This window comes from Camelus dromedarius, chromosome 15, assembly GCF_036321535.1.
Source record: "Camelus dromedarius isolate mCamDro1 chromosome 15, mCamDro1.pat, whole genome shotgun sequence".
NCBI lineage: Eukaryota > Metazoa > Chordata > Mammalia > Artiodactyla > Camelidae > Camelus > Camelus dromedarius.
In genome coordinates this window covers 42,553,328-42,571,238 of record NC_087450.1, presented here as the reverse complement: position 1 = coordinate 42,571,238, position 17,911 = coordinate 42,553,328, and the positions used below count along the sequence as shown (strand labels likewise).

The 17,911-nt window shown below is 48.6% G+C and overlaps 1 long non-coding RNA gene across 1 annotated transcript; it reads left to right on the top strand.

Moving 5' to 3' along the window:
• Positions 1–794: 794 nt before the first annotated feature.
• LOC116157437 (uncharacterized) lies at positions 795–17,394 on the top strand. Its single transcript, XR_010384240.1, has 7 exons — positions 795–1,034; positions 9,190–9,265; positions 9,596–9,657; positions 13,867–13,966; positions 15,471–15,648; positions 17,114–17,183; positions 17,337–17,394. It is a non-coding gene; the product is annotated as an uncharacterized LOC116157437 (long non-coding RNA).
• The last annotated feature ends 517 nt before the right edge of the window (positions 17,395–17,911 follow it).

Below are 17,911 nucleotides of genomic sequence, written 5' to 3'. Positions count from 1 at the left end.
AGAGAAAATAGAAGACCCCCTTCCCTGATGTGGTGCCACGTGGGCAGCCAGGCTCCAGCTCTGGGTGTCCCCAGAAAGCGAAAGGAATGAGAAATGGCTCCTTTCACTAGAGGTCCTCAAGTTGTTTGACAACCATCCCTTGGTATCATTCCAGGGAAAGGTCCAGCCCAGGCTTGCGGTTTTATTTGTGGCCTGGGTTCCATGGTGCAGCCCCAGACCCGAAAAGGAGCATCTGGCAAAGAATATGACTGGCAGGAAGGTGGGGAGGGCCGGCGGATGACGTCCACGGCCCCTTGGGCTCACACAATGATCATGGCAGCGGGCCAGCCAGCCCCGAATCTCAGTCACACACAACTCTACCTGGGGAAGAGGTCCCAGTGTCACTCACTTCTCCGAGGGTACGGGGGTCGTTCTGAAAAGCATGTGGTCTCCCTCTGATGTGAATGTTCCATGGGGTTAATCATTCCAATTGAGGAGTGGTGCCAAAGTTTGCAGTTGATCACCCAAGCAGTTAAGCAAGGTCTAGAATGTTCTTAGCTTGAAATAAGAGATCTGTGTAGAATACAGGCCTCCTCTGGCCAGACAGCTGTTGTGCTGGGTGAGTGAGCCCAGGACACATACGGCTTCTCTCTGGTTAGAGCTTTTATTAGCAGAGCTGGGAGGCTTGTTAAGTAAAAAACACGGACGCTGCCTGAATCATGAAGCTGTTCCTCATTAGATGTGTGGCCCGGGGTCAAAGTCGCGCCTGATCTGCCAACCTGCCCAAGAACTCTGGCACAAGGTGAGGGGTGAGCAATGGGAGGAGAGCTGAATCCGCATAAACCTCCTAGGCCTTATGGGAACTCTTGGTAAGGAATCTTTGAAGCAATAACTAAACGCTCTAATGCCCCAACAAGAGTCAGTCCTCTAACTGGTGGAGATGGGATATTTTCCAGAGAAGACAGGAAATCCTCACAAGGGTCTGGGGGGGAAGGGGAAGACCTGCGCCTCGTCCTGTTCAAGGCGGTAATTGCTAGCCCTCAAGGAGGATCGGGGTAAGTTTTTATTGTGGAGCAAGAGCCCTGACCCTGAACAGAGGGAGGGACGTTAAAATGATCCAGGCAGAGGCTCAGCTCCCATACAGGAATGGGTGACTGAGGTTACAGAGGCTCTGTGGAGACCAGACCGTTATCTGCTTGGAGGGAAAACCTTCCTCTTGGAGCAGAAGGAACTGGCAAGGTTAAGGCCAAAGTCATGAAGGAGGAGCCTGGCAGTTGACCATTTCCCAAAGGAGGAAGCTGCAGGGCCTAGCCTTGACCTTAGGGTCAGCAGCCTGGTTCCCAAGGGGCTGGTGTAGGACCCCAAGAAGAAACTGCTGATGGGGTCTGAGCATTGCATTAGCCCCTGTCTGGGTGGTGATTCCACATCAGCAATGAAATAGCCTCTGGACCCAAAAGGAGGAGACCTCACTCTCATCAGCCAACTCCTTTATTGACCACCAGCTCCTGTCTGTGACTGTTTAGAGAATCACATGAAGCTGGACTCCCACCAACCCCCAGAGACGCAACGCCATCAGCCAGGTGTGCCTGGAGAGGCGGCCTTCTCGGGCCTTCTCCTGCACTCAAACTCTGCCCCTGCCCTCTTCCCCATCCACACCCCCTGCCATTCTGCCCTCTTCTTGCTGAAGACATCCCTCCCCAACCTGCACACAAGGCTCAGACTCATCTGCTGTCCTCCCAGGTGCCCTCCCTCCCCTTCTGAGCTCTTTCCTTACGGCCGGTAGCATGAAGCAATTGGTATGTTTTATCTCCCCTAAGGGGTGGCAGCACCTTCTGAGAGGACTCCTGGCTTGCACCTTGTCTCCTGCAGAGCTTCGCACCAGGCTCTGGCTGCAGGAGGGGCTTGTTGAGCGAGAGATCTGAACAGGCTCGGAATAAGAGTATTTGCTAGTGGGTCCTGTCCCTTAGCAGGTCGTCTCTCCCTTCTGGGTAACCCCTTGGCCTCTGACTGCAACCACCAATCATGAATAGCGCCCCTCAGTGCCCATGGGCCAAGCCTATCACTTGGACCTCACAACAGCCCTTCTCACTAAGTGTGAACCAAGCGCGGGGGTGGAAGGGGCCCCGCAGGGGAGCTGACTGGGCGAGGTGTCTGCGTCGCAGGTGCTCACGTCTGAACGGCCAAGGCCCGCATGAATGTGCAGGGCCCAGGGCCGGCGGCTGCTCACAGCGGCAGCGACCGCAGCCCAATCTGAGCGCAAAGAAGCAGAGAAAGCCACCTCTTCCTGACAGCCTCTCTGCTTCCCACGGGGAGACCCCTGAGAGCTCAGCCTCGGACTCTCGGGGAGCTCTCGGCCCCACATCTGGAGGCCATTTCACACCAGCTCACACCTCCCGGAAAAGCAGCCTGCGTTTGACTGTGCTCCATGTCCTGCCGGGGCTGCTCCAGCCCACATTCCACAATCCTCGGGGTCAGAATGAGAAACAGGCCCAGGGACTCTGTGAACTCCTGTGCTCTCCCAGTTCCTCGGCACCTGCTCCCTCCTGGGCCACGAACCCAGCCGTTTCCACAGCAAACAGTCGTCAATGGCCGGAAGGGGACCAGGACTTCAGGTGCAGAGGGAGGGGTGGGGCGGAGCTGCACGCACTTTGGCAAGGCCCATTTCCATCCAGATGTTTTTCCCCATAAACCGGCGGGGCCGGGGGGAGGGGGCTGCAAAGCAAGAAGTGGGCCGGGTTCCTAACGACGAGGCCTGCGAAGTGCATTAGGCCGAAGCTCAGATGGTGACTCAGAACTTCCTCAGGTGCTGCGCTCCATGCATGACGTGCCGGGCGGGGGCTGAGGGCCAGAGCCCCAGAAGGGTGGGTGTGCAGCCCAGGAAGCTATCCAAGGGCCAGGCCTGGGAGTGCAACAGGCTTGGGACACAGAACCCCCAGGTTCCCCAACCCGCTTTGTGTTGTGCTGTCAGTCCACTTTCTTCAGTTCTAATTAGCGCAAGTCCTGAAACTCTGGAGCGCCTGCTACGTGCAGGTTCTAGGAAGAAGAGAGTGTCTGCATCCAAGAACCTCCGGTCATGCAAAGACGATGAGGGTACACGCAGCTAGTGACACAGGTCAGCATGTGGCTTGTACCATGACAGTGGGACAACGTGCAGGGGGACAGAGTAGTCGGACTTGGAGCTGAGGGATGGCAGCAAGGGGACCCTTCGTAGGTGGATAGGGTAGGATTTGGAGCGACATCGAGAAGGAAGCACAGGGCAACACAGGAACAGGGTCGGTGTGACAGGCCAGGCGTGCCCTGGGAATGGCAAATAGCCTAGAGTCTGGGGCGTGCTACAGCTTTGGCCGTAAGCACAGAGGACAGCGGCCGTGGGAGACGGTGCTGGGATCCAGACGGAGGAAGGTCTGAAATGCAGGAATAGGGAAAGTATTTGGTGTTTCACATGTGAATTCGTTACCAACTTTTAGAAATTAAGAGATTTCATAAACAAAGCTGGTTTTTGTGAAAGTCCAAAAGGTCTGGCAATTTGGGGCCGTGGCTCTGTTGTGCTTCACCCAGCTGTGGCTGGGTGGTGGCCGCCCCCGGGCGGGACAAGCATTCTCCCATCTGCTCTGGTCCTCACCACTCCCTACTGTGGCCCTTTATCGAGTGCCTTTCAGCAGGCCTCCCTCTTCTGTGTCACCTGCCTGCCCTCCATGTGCCTAGGAGTTCAATCTTTGCTGCAGACCCCGAGACGGCGCCAGTGGAGGAGAGGGGTAGACTGCCACCGAGATGCATTTAGGAAAATATGTTGAGGGCAGTGAGAAAAGTCTGCAGTCCCGAGTCAGCAAGGCCAGAGAGGGTTTCCTGAAAGTTTTTGTTGAGGATAGGGCACAAAAGGAGACAAAAGCAGGGAAAGGCAGGCAGGGGCAGACAGGGCTGGATTAGGTGAGGAAAGTGCTGGAAAGGGAGAAGCTGAAGTCAACGCCAGGACTTCAAGACCAGGGTCCAGGGCGATGGTGGCGTAGTAGTTCAAGGAGGCAGCTGCCAGAGGCAGAGATGGGCTTCGGGAGAGGATGGTGGGCTCTGCCTGGGTGTTTAGAGACTGAGGTTCTGGGGCAGGGTGGCCCTGTGCAAATGTGTGGACACACCAGCCTGGGCATGCAGGGGACCAGACACCCCGATTTGGGACTCTCTGCAGACAGGCGTGGTCAGGGAGGGCCCTGCAGAGGCCGGAGGTGGAATCGAGCCATACGTCCTCACCTCTCCCCTAGCCTGCTTAGCTCCTGCTGGGGAGACTAGTCACCACTTGTGTTCTGAGGACCCTCGCCAGGAGGGCACTGTCCCTCCATCAGCACATCCCTGAAAATATGCGTCACTCAGAGGCCAGAGCCATGCCCGTCTCCGTTTTTCAGGCAGGAAGGGAGCAGTGGGCGTGAACAGGCTAGGCTGTGTCTCTCTGCCTGAATCATTTTGTCTCTTGTTCCTCTGAAGCCATCCTGGGGGACGGGGTGGGGTGATGGCCGTGAATCACTGGAGCCCTGTGCTGCAGATGGTGAGGACAGTGAGTCACAGCTCTGGTTCTTCACCGGAAGCACATAAGAGACTCAAAGAAAATGTGTCCATGGCCAGGGCTGGGGTGACTGTCCCTCAAACACTGACAGATGTGGCTGTCACCTGCAGGACACCTCAGTTCAGATTTTGACTCAGTTCAGACTTCCTCACTGAATCTGTTTCTAAACATACTTCATTTGTGTGGTCCTTTGGTGACTGTCTGTACCTGCCGCTGGACTCTGTGACAGCAGGGGCTGGGTGCTTAGCATCTAGCCTGCTGCAAATAAACAACTGAAAGGGGCGGGTAGAGCTTGGGGTAGAGCGTGTGCTTAGCACACATGTGTCCTGGGTTCAATCCCCAGCACCTCCGTTAAAATAAAGAAGTAAGTAAATAAACTTAATTACATCTGCTCTGCAGGCCCCCCAAATGAACTATTGAATGAACAAATGCATGAATGGCTCCAACTGGCATTAACATTTGTAGAATGTGCAAGTGTGCATGTGTAACCTATAATATATGTATATACACTATTTTACGTATGGAATACCTTTGGAAGAATACGAACTCACAAGATGTGTAACAGAGCTTACTTCCTGGACACAGAGGCGAGGGATAGGAGTCTGAGGTGACAGGAAATTTTATTTTCACTTTCTATGTTCATTTCTCTCTCTCTATTCTGCTCTTACAGTGAGAAAAAAAAAATTCTACAAAGGGGCTCACACTAATCACACTGTTCTACCCCTGTCTCTTTCGCTGTGTGACCCACAGGGGACATCTTTTGTGTCTGTCTGCACAGATTTTGTACCTCTGTGGGGCTGCCATTCCACATTCAGGGCCTCTGTTGGGTGGACTCCACACGTGGGCTCGGGGATGCTGGTGTGACCCCTTGCCTTCCGGGTATTGTGTCAGGTTCTTGAGGAGACGAAGGCCGCCATGGTGGCTGGCTGGGCTCTGGCCCCCAGATGTAGAAGTCAGGCGGAGCAGCAGCAGCCCAGGCAGAAGGAGCGAGCAGTCCGGGCTGAGGGAGAGGGGAGGTCAGAGTCAAGCTGGGCCAGAGAGCCGCGGTACGGGGTCCACTGTGTGCTGCGGGGTCTTCTATTCCCAGTGTGCTGGCTGATCCTGGTGAGCAGGGCTGGGGCTTCCATAAAGAGGGGGACCCGGCCTGGCTGGGTATTTTGCTTCCCTGGGACGACGACGGAGGATTGACTTCACTGGCTCTGCGAACCTACAGCCACCTCTTCCTGCCCATCTCCCCTCTGGCAGATTCTGGGCAGGACCCAGACCTTCCAGCCTTTGGCCAAGGAGACTCAAGGCAGGAAGCAGGAGGCAGTGGACTTGTCGGAAAAGCCTTGACCTTGGGGTTCCAAGACTGGGGCTTAGTCTTGGCTTTACCAGTTACTCATGCAACTGCTCTGAGACTGAATTGACTTCCATTTCATGAGGTTTCAAGATATGTTTACTTAATAGTTGCACAAAACTGCTTCATATGGTTGTTTTAATTTTCTCTTCTGTATTTACTCCCCTGGTTTCTTGGTTTGTGTTTTTCCTTTAAAATTTTTCAATTAGGTAAACTAATGTCTTAATATCTTTCTGAGTTGGATTTAACTCATCTGTTTAATTCTTCTTTTTAAAACGAATGTATCTATTGAGGAATATTAATTGTCCTCTGGACACTGCTTTATTTGTACCCCTGTTGGATTTATATGTGTACTTTTCATTATTTTCTAGAAATTTTATTTGTTTTCATTTTTGTCATTAACCTAAGAGGAATTTTAAAGGAAGTTTATGAATCTCCAGATGAAGGGGATTTTTTTCTGATATTGTTACTAATTCTGTTTTACTACATTGTGATCAGAGAATATCATGTAGACTCTACTGAGGTTCCTTTGCTGAGGTGTAATGTAAGGATTTCATGAACGTTCATACACACGGGGGCATCGGAAAGGTGTGTTCTCTTTTATTAGGGTACAAGGTTTGCTCTATTGTTTTACTAAGGTTGACTGTAACTGGCTCTATTTCTTTTTATTTTCTGAATCCACCCTGGACTGAGAGACAGATTAAAATATCCCGCTGTGTCTTTGTCAGTTTCTCCTATTTCCTATAATTTCTGCAGTATAGAATTTGCTACTATGCTAACTGGCATATAAATATTATAATTCATGCATCTGAGTTGTGAATTACAACCTTTGGCATTATAAAGTGTCTTTCTTTGACTTGTTTAATGATTTCTTTAGCCTGAATGCTCCATTCCTTCTATTAGCCTCATAACTCTTGATTTCTTATTGGCATTTACCTGGCATGACTTTGCTCGTTCTTTTATTTCCAGCCTTCTTAAACTTTCCTAAATCACTTGGTTTTAGGTGTGTCTTCTGCAGACAGCACAGAGTTGGATTTTACTTGGGAGCCAATCTGAACATATTCTTAAGTGTGGAATTTAGTCCACTTACAATCATGGACGTGACGATATATTTGTTCTGAGATTTGTCATATGATTTAATGTCATGTTTCTTTTTTTGTATTTTTTTTTTTAGAAATATAGTCAGTTTACAATGTTATGTCCATTTCTGGTGTACAGCATAATGCTTCAGTCATACACGAACATACATATATTCTTTTTCACCATAAGTTCCTACAAAATATTGAATATAGTTCCCTGTGCTATACAGTATAAACTTAATTGTTAATCTACTTTATATATATTAGTTAGTATCTGCAAATCTTGAATAATGTCATGTTTCTTCTTACTTTTTATTCTCCTTTTAGTCTTTCACACTGTGGTTTTCTTTTCTTTTTCCCTTCTTGGCTTTGTTTTTTTCTGTGTGGTTCTTCTCATGTCAGGAAGGAGATTTTTGCTTGTTTTTCTAGTGTTTATCTTTATGATTAACTTTATGTAAAATCCTTAGCTTTCTTCAGACAGAATGTATTAGTTCCCTTCTGTAAACAAGAACAAAACTAGCACGCTTCCTCTTCCTGGCTGCTCTCCTGGACCCTTTCCTCTCTCATGCTACATTGGTTCATCAAAGTAGCATTTTGTATTTATCTTCATCATGTTAAATATGTACATAACTTCTATTGCTTGATTCGTCAGGTCTTCATTACCACATGTTACTGATAAGGCAATTAGCAAACTCACCTCTGATCTTTTTTACCCTTTCCCTTCAAATTAAAATAACTGTATCAACCAAATACTGTCAGGGGATATATTATTTAAATTTTGATTTGTGACTCAAATCTCCACTTTTTAAAAATAGTGATTGCTCTAGGGTTTACCATAAATAGCTCTCAAATAGTACACAATTACATGTAGGTAACATCACCGTATACTTCCATTTCCTGCTTCCCATCCTTGGTGCTATTGTCATGCATACTCATTGTAAAGAGGTAAAAACAAGAGCAAAAATTCTTTTCTGTTTCCTCTTATGTTTACCATTTCCAGGAATCTTCATTTCTTTGTTGAGATACAAATTTCCATCTCATACCACATTCCTTCCAACTGCAAAACTTCCCTGAACATTTTTTTGTAGTGCAGACCTGCTGGTAACTAATTCACTCAGGTTTGTCTGGAAAAGTCTATTTTGCTTTTGTTTTCAAAAGATATTTTTACTGGTATAAAATTATGAATGGACAGATTTCTGCCCCCACCTGCCATACTTTACTGTTCTACTAGCTTCAGGGTTTGCAGAATTTGTGAGAAGTCTGTTGTAGTTCTAATCTTTTTCTCCTCCATTTTCTCCCTTTTTGTTGCCTTCAGCATTTTCCCTTTATCTTTTGGTTTTAGCAGCTTGACTATAATGTGCCTAAATTTTTTATTGCTCATTTTGGGTTTTTTTCTTTAACCACGCTGGGGTTCTTTGAATTTCATGGAATTATAGTTTGTTGCTTTGAATTAATTTTGGAAAATTCTTGGACATTGTATATTCAAATACTTCTTCTGCCCCATTCTTTCTCTCTTCCTTCTGGAGCTCTGATATTAGATCACTGACGTTAATATTGGCCATATTTCTTGGATTCTATTTTGCCCCTTTGTGTTCCAGTTTGGATCATTTCTATCGATTGACCTGTCTTTAAGTTCACTGTTTCTTTCCTCTGTTATATATCTACTTAAAAGCCATCAAAGGAGTTCTTTATATTTTTTATTTCAGCATTCCTATTTGACTCTCTTTATAATTTCCATCTCTCTGGTGAAATCTCCATTTGCTCACCTATATTGTCCTCTTTTTTCCACCAGATCTTTTTCCATAAAATGATCATTATTTTTAAAGCCTCTGATAGTTCTGACATCTGTAATCTGAGTCTGCTTCTGTGAAATGTTTTATCTCTTGACAATAGGGGTTTTATTTTGGTTTTTTTTTTTTTTTTTTGGTATGTCTTTTAATTTGCATGTGTTTGTAATTTTTTATTGTGTTCCAAGCACTGTGAGTAGAATAAAGACTGAGGTAAATAGTATTTATGCCCGGAAGTGAGTATCTGTCTTCCGTAAGGCTGTTAGTATCCGGGGTTGAATCAATTATAATCAGCAGTCGTGCTGAGTCTGAGTTTTGTAATTGTTATAGTTTACTGCACTGCAGCACAGACTTCAAATTCCTCCAGTGGTGGGCTGCTGTTACTTGCATTTGGTAGGGGTCTGGGGTGCCAGAAGGTTTTTTTCAGTGTTCTTATGTTCTTCCATTTTCCAGGGCCCTGCATGCCTGCACCACGGAGGAGATTCTCAACATTCTTCTGCAGCTGTAGCCCGCTACTGCTCGTTTCTAGGTGTGAGGCTTATGTTGGGGCAGATGGGGACCTCAGGTTTTCTCTTCTAGCCTTAGTCTTGGGCAGTCTCTGTGCACCTGGCCCTCATTCCTGCATCTCACTTTTGTGGGCCCAAACCCTTTCTGGTACCCGTGGGACATCTTGGGCAGGGGAGGGCCTCCTGCCTCACCATCCCTCTCCTACTCCAGTGATAGCAGACCTCTGCTTTGGATCAGTGCAGGACCCTGGAACTGAATTCATTTCTTACCACTCACCAGCAGTGCACAGGGAACAGAAGGTTTCCTATCCCTCTTCCAGCGTTAAATGGTTTTTGTTTCTGTTTTCCTTCAGAGGTGATGGATTTTGCCTAGGCCCTGTTTCCTGTCATTCCAATGGCTTAAGGCTTTTTCCTGGTAAGAGAGAAGGATGTAGGACATGGGTGGGGTTTTGCGCCTGCCCTCCAGTGGCAGCCATTTACTTGCGTTTCTTGCCTGCTGCCATCAATGTAAGGTCATCTGCCTTCCCTCAGTCTTCCTTGAAAGCCCTTGGTGGAATGTCATGGTAAAGAGCATGTGAGTGCTTCCAGACTGAGCAATAGGAACAATCCAAAATTAAACAGGTGAGAATAAAGACTCTCCTTTTCACCTGTGATGGAACAACTGCATATCCACATGCAGAAAACAAATAAACAGACAAACAAATAAAATTCAACCCATGCCTTGTATCATATCCATACCTTAACTCAAAACAGATCACAGACCTAAATGTAAAGTCTAAAACTATAAAATTTCTAGAAGAAAACTTAAGAGAAAAATCTTTATAAATTTGGGTTAGGCAAAGATTGTTAAAAGTATGGCACTAAAACCACAACCCATGGAAAAAAGCACGAACAAATTTGACTATCAAAATTAAAAACCTCTGCTCTTCAAAAGATTCTGTTAAGAGACTAAAGACAAACCACAGACTGGAAGAAACTATTTGCAAAGCATAGATCTGATAAAGGGCTTGTACATATAAAGAACTCTCAAAGCCAACAATGAGAAGTCAAACGACCTAATTAAAAAATGGGCAAAAGTCTTGAATAGATACTTGACCAAAGAAGACAGATGGATGGCAAGTAAGCATGTGAAAATGTGTTCAGCATCATAAATCATTAGGAAAATGCAAATTAGAACAACTTCACTGAGATACCACTACACATCCAATAGAATGGCTAAAATTAAAAAGACTGACCACATCAAGTTTTGGTGAAAATACGGAAAACGTACACTGCTGATAGGAATATAAAATAGCACAGCCACTCTGGAAAACAGTTTGATAATGTCTTAAACATTTGGTTGTCTGAATGGAAAAATATTTTTTGCTGTACCAAATATTTCTGCTACACCAAAAATAATTTCCAAATGTGAAAAGCAGAACTTGAAAGGAGTGTTAGAATTTTATGTCAGATAAAACAAGATGCAGCACAAACTTTAGAGAAAAGTTGAGAATTCTGACTACATTAAAATCAAACATTTCTGTTGCTCAAGAAACACCAAAACCAAAGCAAAACACATTACATATCAGGAGAGGATAACGACTACCCATAAAACTAAGAAAGAATTAATATCCAGAATATAGAAAGAACTTCCACATATCAATAAGAAAAACATAACCCCCTAGTGAGCAAAGAAGGAAACCCAAATTGCTATAGGGATATAAAAAATACGCAGCCTCTGTATGTTAAGACAAATGCAAATTAAAACCAGGAGATATTCTTTTGCACCATCAGAGTAGGAAAATTTTAAAATTCTTCTAATATCACGTATGGGAGAGGATGTGAAGGAAAGACAACTCAAAAACATTCACAGCGGAGGCGCAAGATGATACAAAATTTGGGGAGAGCGATTTGGCACTACATTTTGTAAAACTGAAGCAGCATGTATGTCCTGACTCAGCAAGTCTGCTTCTGAGCGTAGCTCCCCCAGAAACTTGGCACGTGGACACCGAGAGACACGCACAAGAACCTTCCCAGCAGCAGTAGGGCAGAAACCTGGAAGCAGCCCAGACGCTCACAGCCGGGAGAACAGGTGAACGAACTTAATGACTAGTTTACAGCAGTGAAAATGAATCAACTACACCACTCTTTAAGCTGGATGAGGCTTAAAACCACAATGTTGAATCAAAGAAGAGAATGACAGGAGAACTTACATAAAATTTAAATATGAAAGTTTTACTTTTTTAAAATAGCATCAGCCCCTCCCAGCTAGGCTACAAATAAGGTTGGCGAACATTTTCTGTAAAGGGCAGTTATAAATATTTTAAGTGGCGCAGACCACTTACTCTCTCTCTCTCTCCCTCTCTCTCTCTCTCTCTCTCTCTCTCTCTCCCTCCCCACCCCCACCCCTCCCCCCAACCCTTCAATATATCAAAACCATCCTTACTCTGAGGGCTGGAGTTTGTCCATCCCTGGGCTATATCAACCCTCTTTCCCATTGGGTAGCTGGTATCTCAGTGATAACTTGGCCAGATGTCGTTTCTTTCTGGCATCTTTGATGACCAGAGCAGTCTCATTTCAGTATTTTAGACTTAATTGTATTTATTTTAAAACTGCAAATCCGGCTTATGTCAGAGTTCAGCTCCCCACCACTGTTCAAGGGGGACTGTGTCTGCGCCCTCACTGGTTGGAGAGGTGGAGGAGGGCCTGCACCTCACACTCTTTGCCTTTTGTTCTCTCTTTGAATGTCACTCTCTGCTTCCCACTTCAGACTGTAAACTCCCCAGGACTTATCGCTGGTCCCCTTGGCCAGGGCCCCCCAGGAGGGCAAGGAGGTTCTGGACATATGACTGGCCTGTCCTCACTGGTGGGGAGGGGTGCCCCTGACTTCATTCAGGTTCTTGGAGGTTCTGGCCAATGCTGGTGATGCTGTGAGGCGGCGGTCTTTGCAGAGATGGTGCCCCAGGCATCCTGGGGCTCGTGGTCAGCTCCCACAGACCCTTCTGTAGCTGAGTCCCAAACCCCTCCTGTGGGCAGCTGTGTCTACCTTCAACCCTGCCAGCAATGTATACTCACAAACCCTGCTCCAGGTCAGGGCAACATCACTTGTCCCAGCTGCCTCCACTGCTCCTGCTCCCCACTCACCCCAGTGCTCCAGGGATTGTGTAGACCCCTGGGGACCTCCAGCTTGTCCATCTGGGCTCTCTGGGTGCAGGAGCACTGGTGTGAGGTGGGCTGCCCCATCTTCCTCACAGACACGCTCAGCCTCTGTCGCCTGGAGTCCTCCTGGCAAGACCTCTGCCTTCAGAAATCTCTAGAGCAGAGATAGACACTGATCTTGGGAGTTAGAAGAACCTGTCATGCACCCTCTTCTTCCCATGGTGAGGGAGAACCTGCATCAGACATATTTTTCCAGGATGCACCTGAGGCTCCTCTTGCTGCGGCTCCAGCAGCAGCCCCAGGGCTCAGTGAACATCCAGCCCACCTGGAACAGGCCACCCTCTCCCCTGGCTGCAGGCACTAGTATCTAGGAGTCTCTGACGCTCCCCTCCCCAGGCTGCAGGGGAGGAGCCTCTGGGTATGAGCCCCACCTTCCCTGGAGGCTCTGCCCCACAGCCTCTCTGGCACGGCCAGTGGGGAGGGTGGGCAGAGCACCCACTATTTGGTGGGAGGCAGTCTCTCCTTGAGACCTCAGAGAGGGTCTGGCACCACCGCAGGTGGACTTCTAAACTGAATATGGGACACCAGAAAAAATCCCACTCAGCCTCCTGATTCAACATCCCATCCACTGGCAGCTCATTCCCTTGTGCCTGACTCCGTGCCTCCTGAGTTGTTCTCCCCGGTGGTGACAGTGGGGTCAGTGTAGGCAGTGGGAAGGGCACCCCAGGCCCCAAAGGCTGGCTCTGCCACGTGTTAACTGACAGATAATAATGCCCCCCCGCAGAGATACAGTCTGAGGATGAAATGAATTAGTATTTGCCAAGAGCTTAAAACGATGCCTGGCACAGGTAAGTGATTTCTAAAAGTTTCCCGTTGATCTCTCATCACACTGATTAATCCACCTCACCTCTCTGAGCTGCAGTTCCTTCCTTGCCTGCAAACGAGGCCCTAACATGCCACGGGTGGGATTTGAGGACTGGCCGCAATAGCACGACACCTGACACATAGCGAGCTCCATGCAGAAGCTGGTTCCCTCTCCTCCCCTTCTGCTTCCGCTGCAGTCATTCAGAAGGCCATGCCTCGGAGCAACAGGGTTTGGGTGAGAGCGCCCAGCAGAGCCGCTGTCCCTGGAAGGCACTGTGCTAGGCACCAAAGCAAGATGTGGGGCATCTTCGCTTGACTGGAAGCAATGGGAGAAAGGCATATTGCTCCTAGTGCCTTCCTTCCACGTGCGATGAACCCTGGGCCAGGAGGCACAAGGCTTGGGTTCCCACCCAGCTTGGCCTGTGAACCACTGTACAATATTCAGCACCTCCGTCTGATTCTGGCCAGTCACTCCCCCCGGACCTCACCCAGTGCCCATTCCCCCTCCTTCTCATTCTAGCACTCTCTCTCATTGACCTTTCACCTCGATTATAGTTATTTTTGCTCATGGCACCAGATTTTGTTATTCTCTGGCACAGCTCAGTATATTCCTTCCTCCCAGATGCACTTCTCTGCTCTGCCTGGAGAATGGCGATGAAGTGACATCTCCATGGAAACAGATGTTGATCCCACAGTTGCTTAGCGATGTGCTGCAGGACGATGTAAGCCACACTCCGGTTTCCCGAGGGACTTGGCATCCTTTGATGTGTCTGTACTACAGGGGCTGGGATGAGTAGGAGGTTTTTTCCCTTGCTTTTACCATTTTTATGTAAAAGTAAAAAGCAAAAAGAACTGGAAATGTACCTTCTTTGGGAAGACCACTTTTGTAAGGTGAACAAAGTGTTGGGAGTCAGAACTGGGCTTGACAGAGGTAAGATGATGAACGTGACGTGTTCCTCTGGAGAAACAGGCTGAGGAACCTTGGAAACTGCGCCCAGAGCAGGGCACTGCTGGCCAAAGAGGAGTATCAGCTTCCCCACTCCACCCCAGGGGGCTGCAGACCTTTCAACTTAGACAGCCACTGTTCCCACCACAGCAGCCCCAATATTCGCAGGGCCGGGGGCAAAAGCACAAACAGAGGCCACACCCATGCCTCTAAATACTTAAAATTATAAACCAAGTCAAGAGATTGTTCAATAAAATATATTCCATCCTCTGACTTTTGCAATTATTGTAGGCAGAATAACGGCCCCCCCCAAAGATGTCCATATTCTAGTCCCTGAAACCTGTAAATATGTAATGTTGCATTAAGGTCATAGACAGAATTAAAGTTACCAATCAACTGCTTTATGACTATACGTTATATCCTGGATTCTCTGTGTGGGCCCAATGTAATCACCAGTCCTTAGAAGTGAAAGAGAGGGGCAGAAGAGAAGGGCAGGGCGATGAGATGTGGGAAGTACTTGGCCAGCCATCAGTGGCGTTGGAGGAGGAAGAGGCCACAGCCAAGGGAGCTGGAATTCTCCCTCAGAGCCTCCGGGAAGGAGTGCAGCCCTGTTGACACTCGGTGAGACTTCTGACCTACAAACTCTTAGACGATACGTGTGTGTGGATTTAAGCCACTCGGGTTGTGGGAAGCGGCCACAGAAGCAACAGGAAACTAATACATAGTCACGCCATGATGGCCGGTGGGGAAGGGAGGGGAGGAGCACACGGAGAAGGGCCCCAGCGGGTCCTGTTAACTGGTGTGGCTCTGAGAGGGGCCTTTCACCTGCACCTAAGGGCAGAACTGGTATATCGCTGGAGAAAAAAGAAGAACACTTCCTCCCTCTTCCCTTCTTCAGTAGCCCTTTCAAAACAAAACTAAGAAAAAGCCCGCACAAACCAAGCTAGCCGAAGCCTTCACCATAAAGCCCAAGCCAGCTCCCCAACTAGCGGGAGGCAGGAGGGCAGTTCTTCTGCGTTAGAAAAGACGGTGGGGCCTTGGGCCCCATTGCTTATCTGATTAGGGAACCAGCCCAGACCTCGTTGTGCCTCAGGGTTTCCCCCTGTGAGATGGAATTCAGTGAGTCCACCCGGCAAGGACTACTTCCCTCCCTCTGCTCGGCTCTCCTGCAGTTTAGTAAATTGTCTTGCTTAGCTCCGAGGGGTGTGTTCTGAGCAGTCAGGAATTGCAAAGGAAATAAATGTTCTCCCCTCTTTATTCTGATGTCCTATGTCCTACAGGTCCAGGGTGCATCCCACCTCCTCCAGGAAGCCCTCCCTGACCGCTGCCACCCAGGCTCATCTGCAGCACTTCCTGGCTGTAGCCCTTGTTTTCTTCTCTGTGAACAGTGACCCATGATGCATACTTTGCATAAACACGTCTGTCCGGTGCCTGGTGCATGCCTCCATTCCCTAACAGGTAAAGCACATTGCAGGCCTCCCCAAAGCACTGTTGGTGAGGTGATGATCAGTTAAAGTATTCAGGGCCCAGAAGACCTGGTTACATGCTCAAATCAAAGTCTGAAACAGTTGGTAACGAGTAGGCTTACCTGCCTGCTGAGTGCCATGGCCTGTTTGACTTCCTGCTTTTATAGCCTCCCAGACTCCTTCCCTGGGACGACTCGATCATCTTCATGTGGTCTCACCCTGGCTGCAGCCTCGGGGTAGACCCTTTCCTAAGACAGGGAGAATTTAAGAGTTCAGTGGCTCAGGGGATCTGTCCTTGAGCCAGCCTGGCTCGTCCTCCTCTGGCCTTGATCTCAGGTCTACTAACAGGCTTTCTTCTGGGGGCCACGCCCTGCCTCCAGCCCCTGTTCTAGGTGCTTCTGGGTCTCCTGGGCCCTGACACCAGCCTGGCCCAAGTTCCGCTCCCCCTACATCTCACCCTGGATAGGGTCTGGGGTCCTGCCTCTAAGGCCTGTGTCCACTGTGTGACTTTTACATGTCTCCTACTGACCTACCTGCCAGGACACCCACTCCCCACCTCTGGCCCGGCCACCCTGTTTCAGCCTCCTGCCTGCCCCATCTTCTCTGTATACACTGGGGCTTCCCATGAGGGTTGGCTATCCTGCCTGTTTTGAGTCGGCCCCTTCCAACCTCACCTTACCTGGTGCGGTTACAGCCTTCAGGTGCCGGCTCTTCTGTGCTTGGCTCTGGCTGACACATTTATTCATTTATTCGTCTGTTTAGACACTCTCACATCCAGCAAATACATGCTGAAGCCCTGCTCAGTGGCAGGCAGCATGCTGGAGGCTGGGCTCTGGGCTCCAAGAACTCCCCAGACCCTGAGCCCGAGGCTTCACCCCGTGCCCCTCCCTGAGGCTCCATGTGGGGAAGTTACTTTGACTGGTGGGTCTGATTGCGGCCACCTGTAGTGCTGTGTGTTAACAATTAAATTGAGAACACAAGGCAGAATGAGAGATGAGACTGAATTACAATTCTAATCCTGATAGAATTCTTTGGTATAATATGCACTCATAATAATAAACAAATTAGCCCACACGAGCGCCATTTAATTTTTAGTTCTTTAATTTAACAAGTGCCTGGAGTCTTTCAAGAAGTCCTGGTTGAGCCTTCTTTACACCCAGGAGCCCAGGAGGAACTGTCTTTAGTCAGTTACAGCTCGAGATGGCCTGGTGACGTGGCCATCACCAGCAGCCCGTATTGGCAGAGTGACCTTAGAAGGGTGCGTGTCCAGTGAGCAGTGCCCATGTGTGTGACAGTCAGACGGCAGGAGCCATCTCACAGCAGACAGCGCTAAGGCATTATTGTTCCTGCACTGTAAAGTCAAACTTGCAATCTGAACTTTAAACATTTTAATAATAAAAGTGTAGCACTAATTATACCCCTATATAAAAAATTATATTTCTTGTTGTATCCCAAAGGACATATGTATATGGCAAAATTTGGCTTCAGCTCAATGTTTAACACGTGGCCATTCTACCTTTGGCCGAGGTGAGTATTCAGTGCACCTCTAAAAGGATCCTGTTGCATTTTTTGTCTTTCCTTGACTTTAACTGGGATATTTCATCTCAGTTAAAAACAGTGCCTCACATCAGAGCTGAACACAGGTTTCTTCTCTAACCGCTTCCTCACGCCGGTTCTCAGCCTCCTCCTGAACCATCGTTGTGGAGCCAATTACTGTGACCTTGTGGAGATGGAAGCCAAGAAATCCCACGTTTCCTCTGGGGAAGCAATGTCAGCGGGTGCCCGTCCCACTGGTGTCGAACCACTGAAGTCAGGTGCTATTAAACCACATGGTGCTGCCCCTTCCAGACCCCCTCCCGGTCTTCCTCCAGCAAAGAGGAAGGGCCTCAGCTTCTGTCCTGGTTGCAGGAAGCCTGCAGTCGCTGTCGCTTCTCTCCTGAGCCACACGTATTAACACCCAGAGCCAATCCGGAGCCCTCCTCACTACTCCATGCTCCGGGTGGGGTTCTCAGCTCTCGTGCACTGGTCCAGGTGGTGTGTGAAAGGAGGCAGAGGAGTGAGGCATCAACAACCCACACTGATGGCAAGTGTCTGCAGCTGGGAGAGCCCACCATCCCCCACAGAATCACAGTGAATGGGTGAGCCCGGATTTCAAACGTCCTGCCACTTGCCCGATGAGTTCACGGCACTCCTGTGAACCAGACCACTTCTCCATTAGTGTCACCTCGCTGAGTAAGGACACAGGTCCCTGAGCC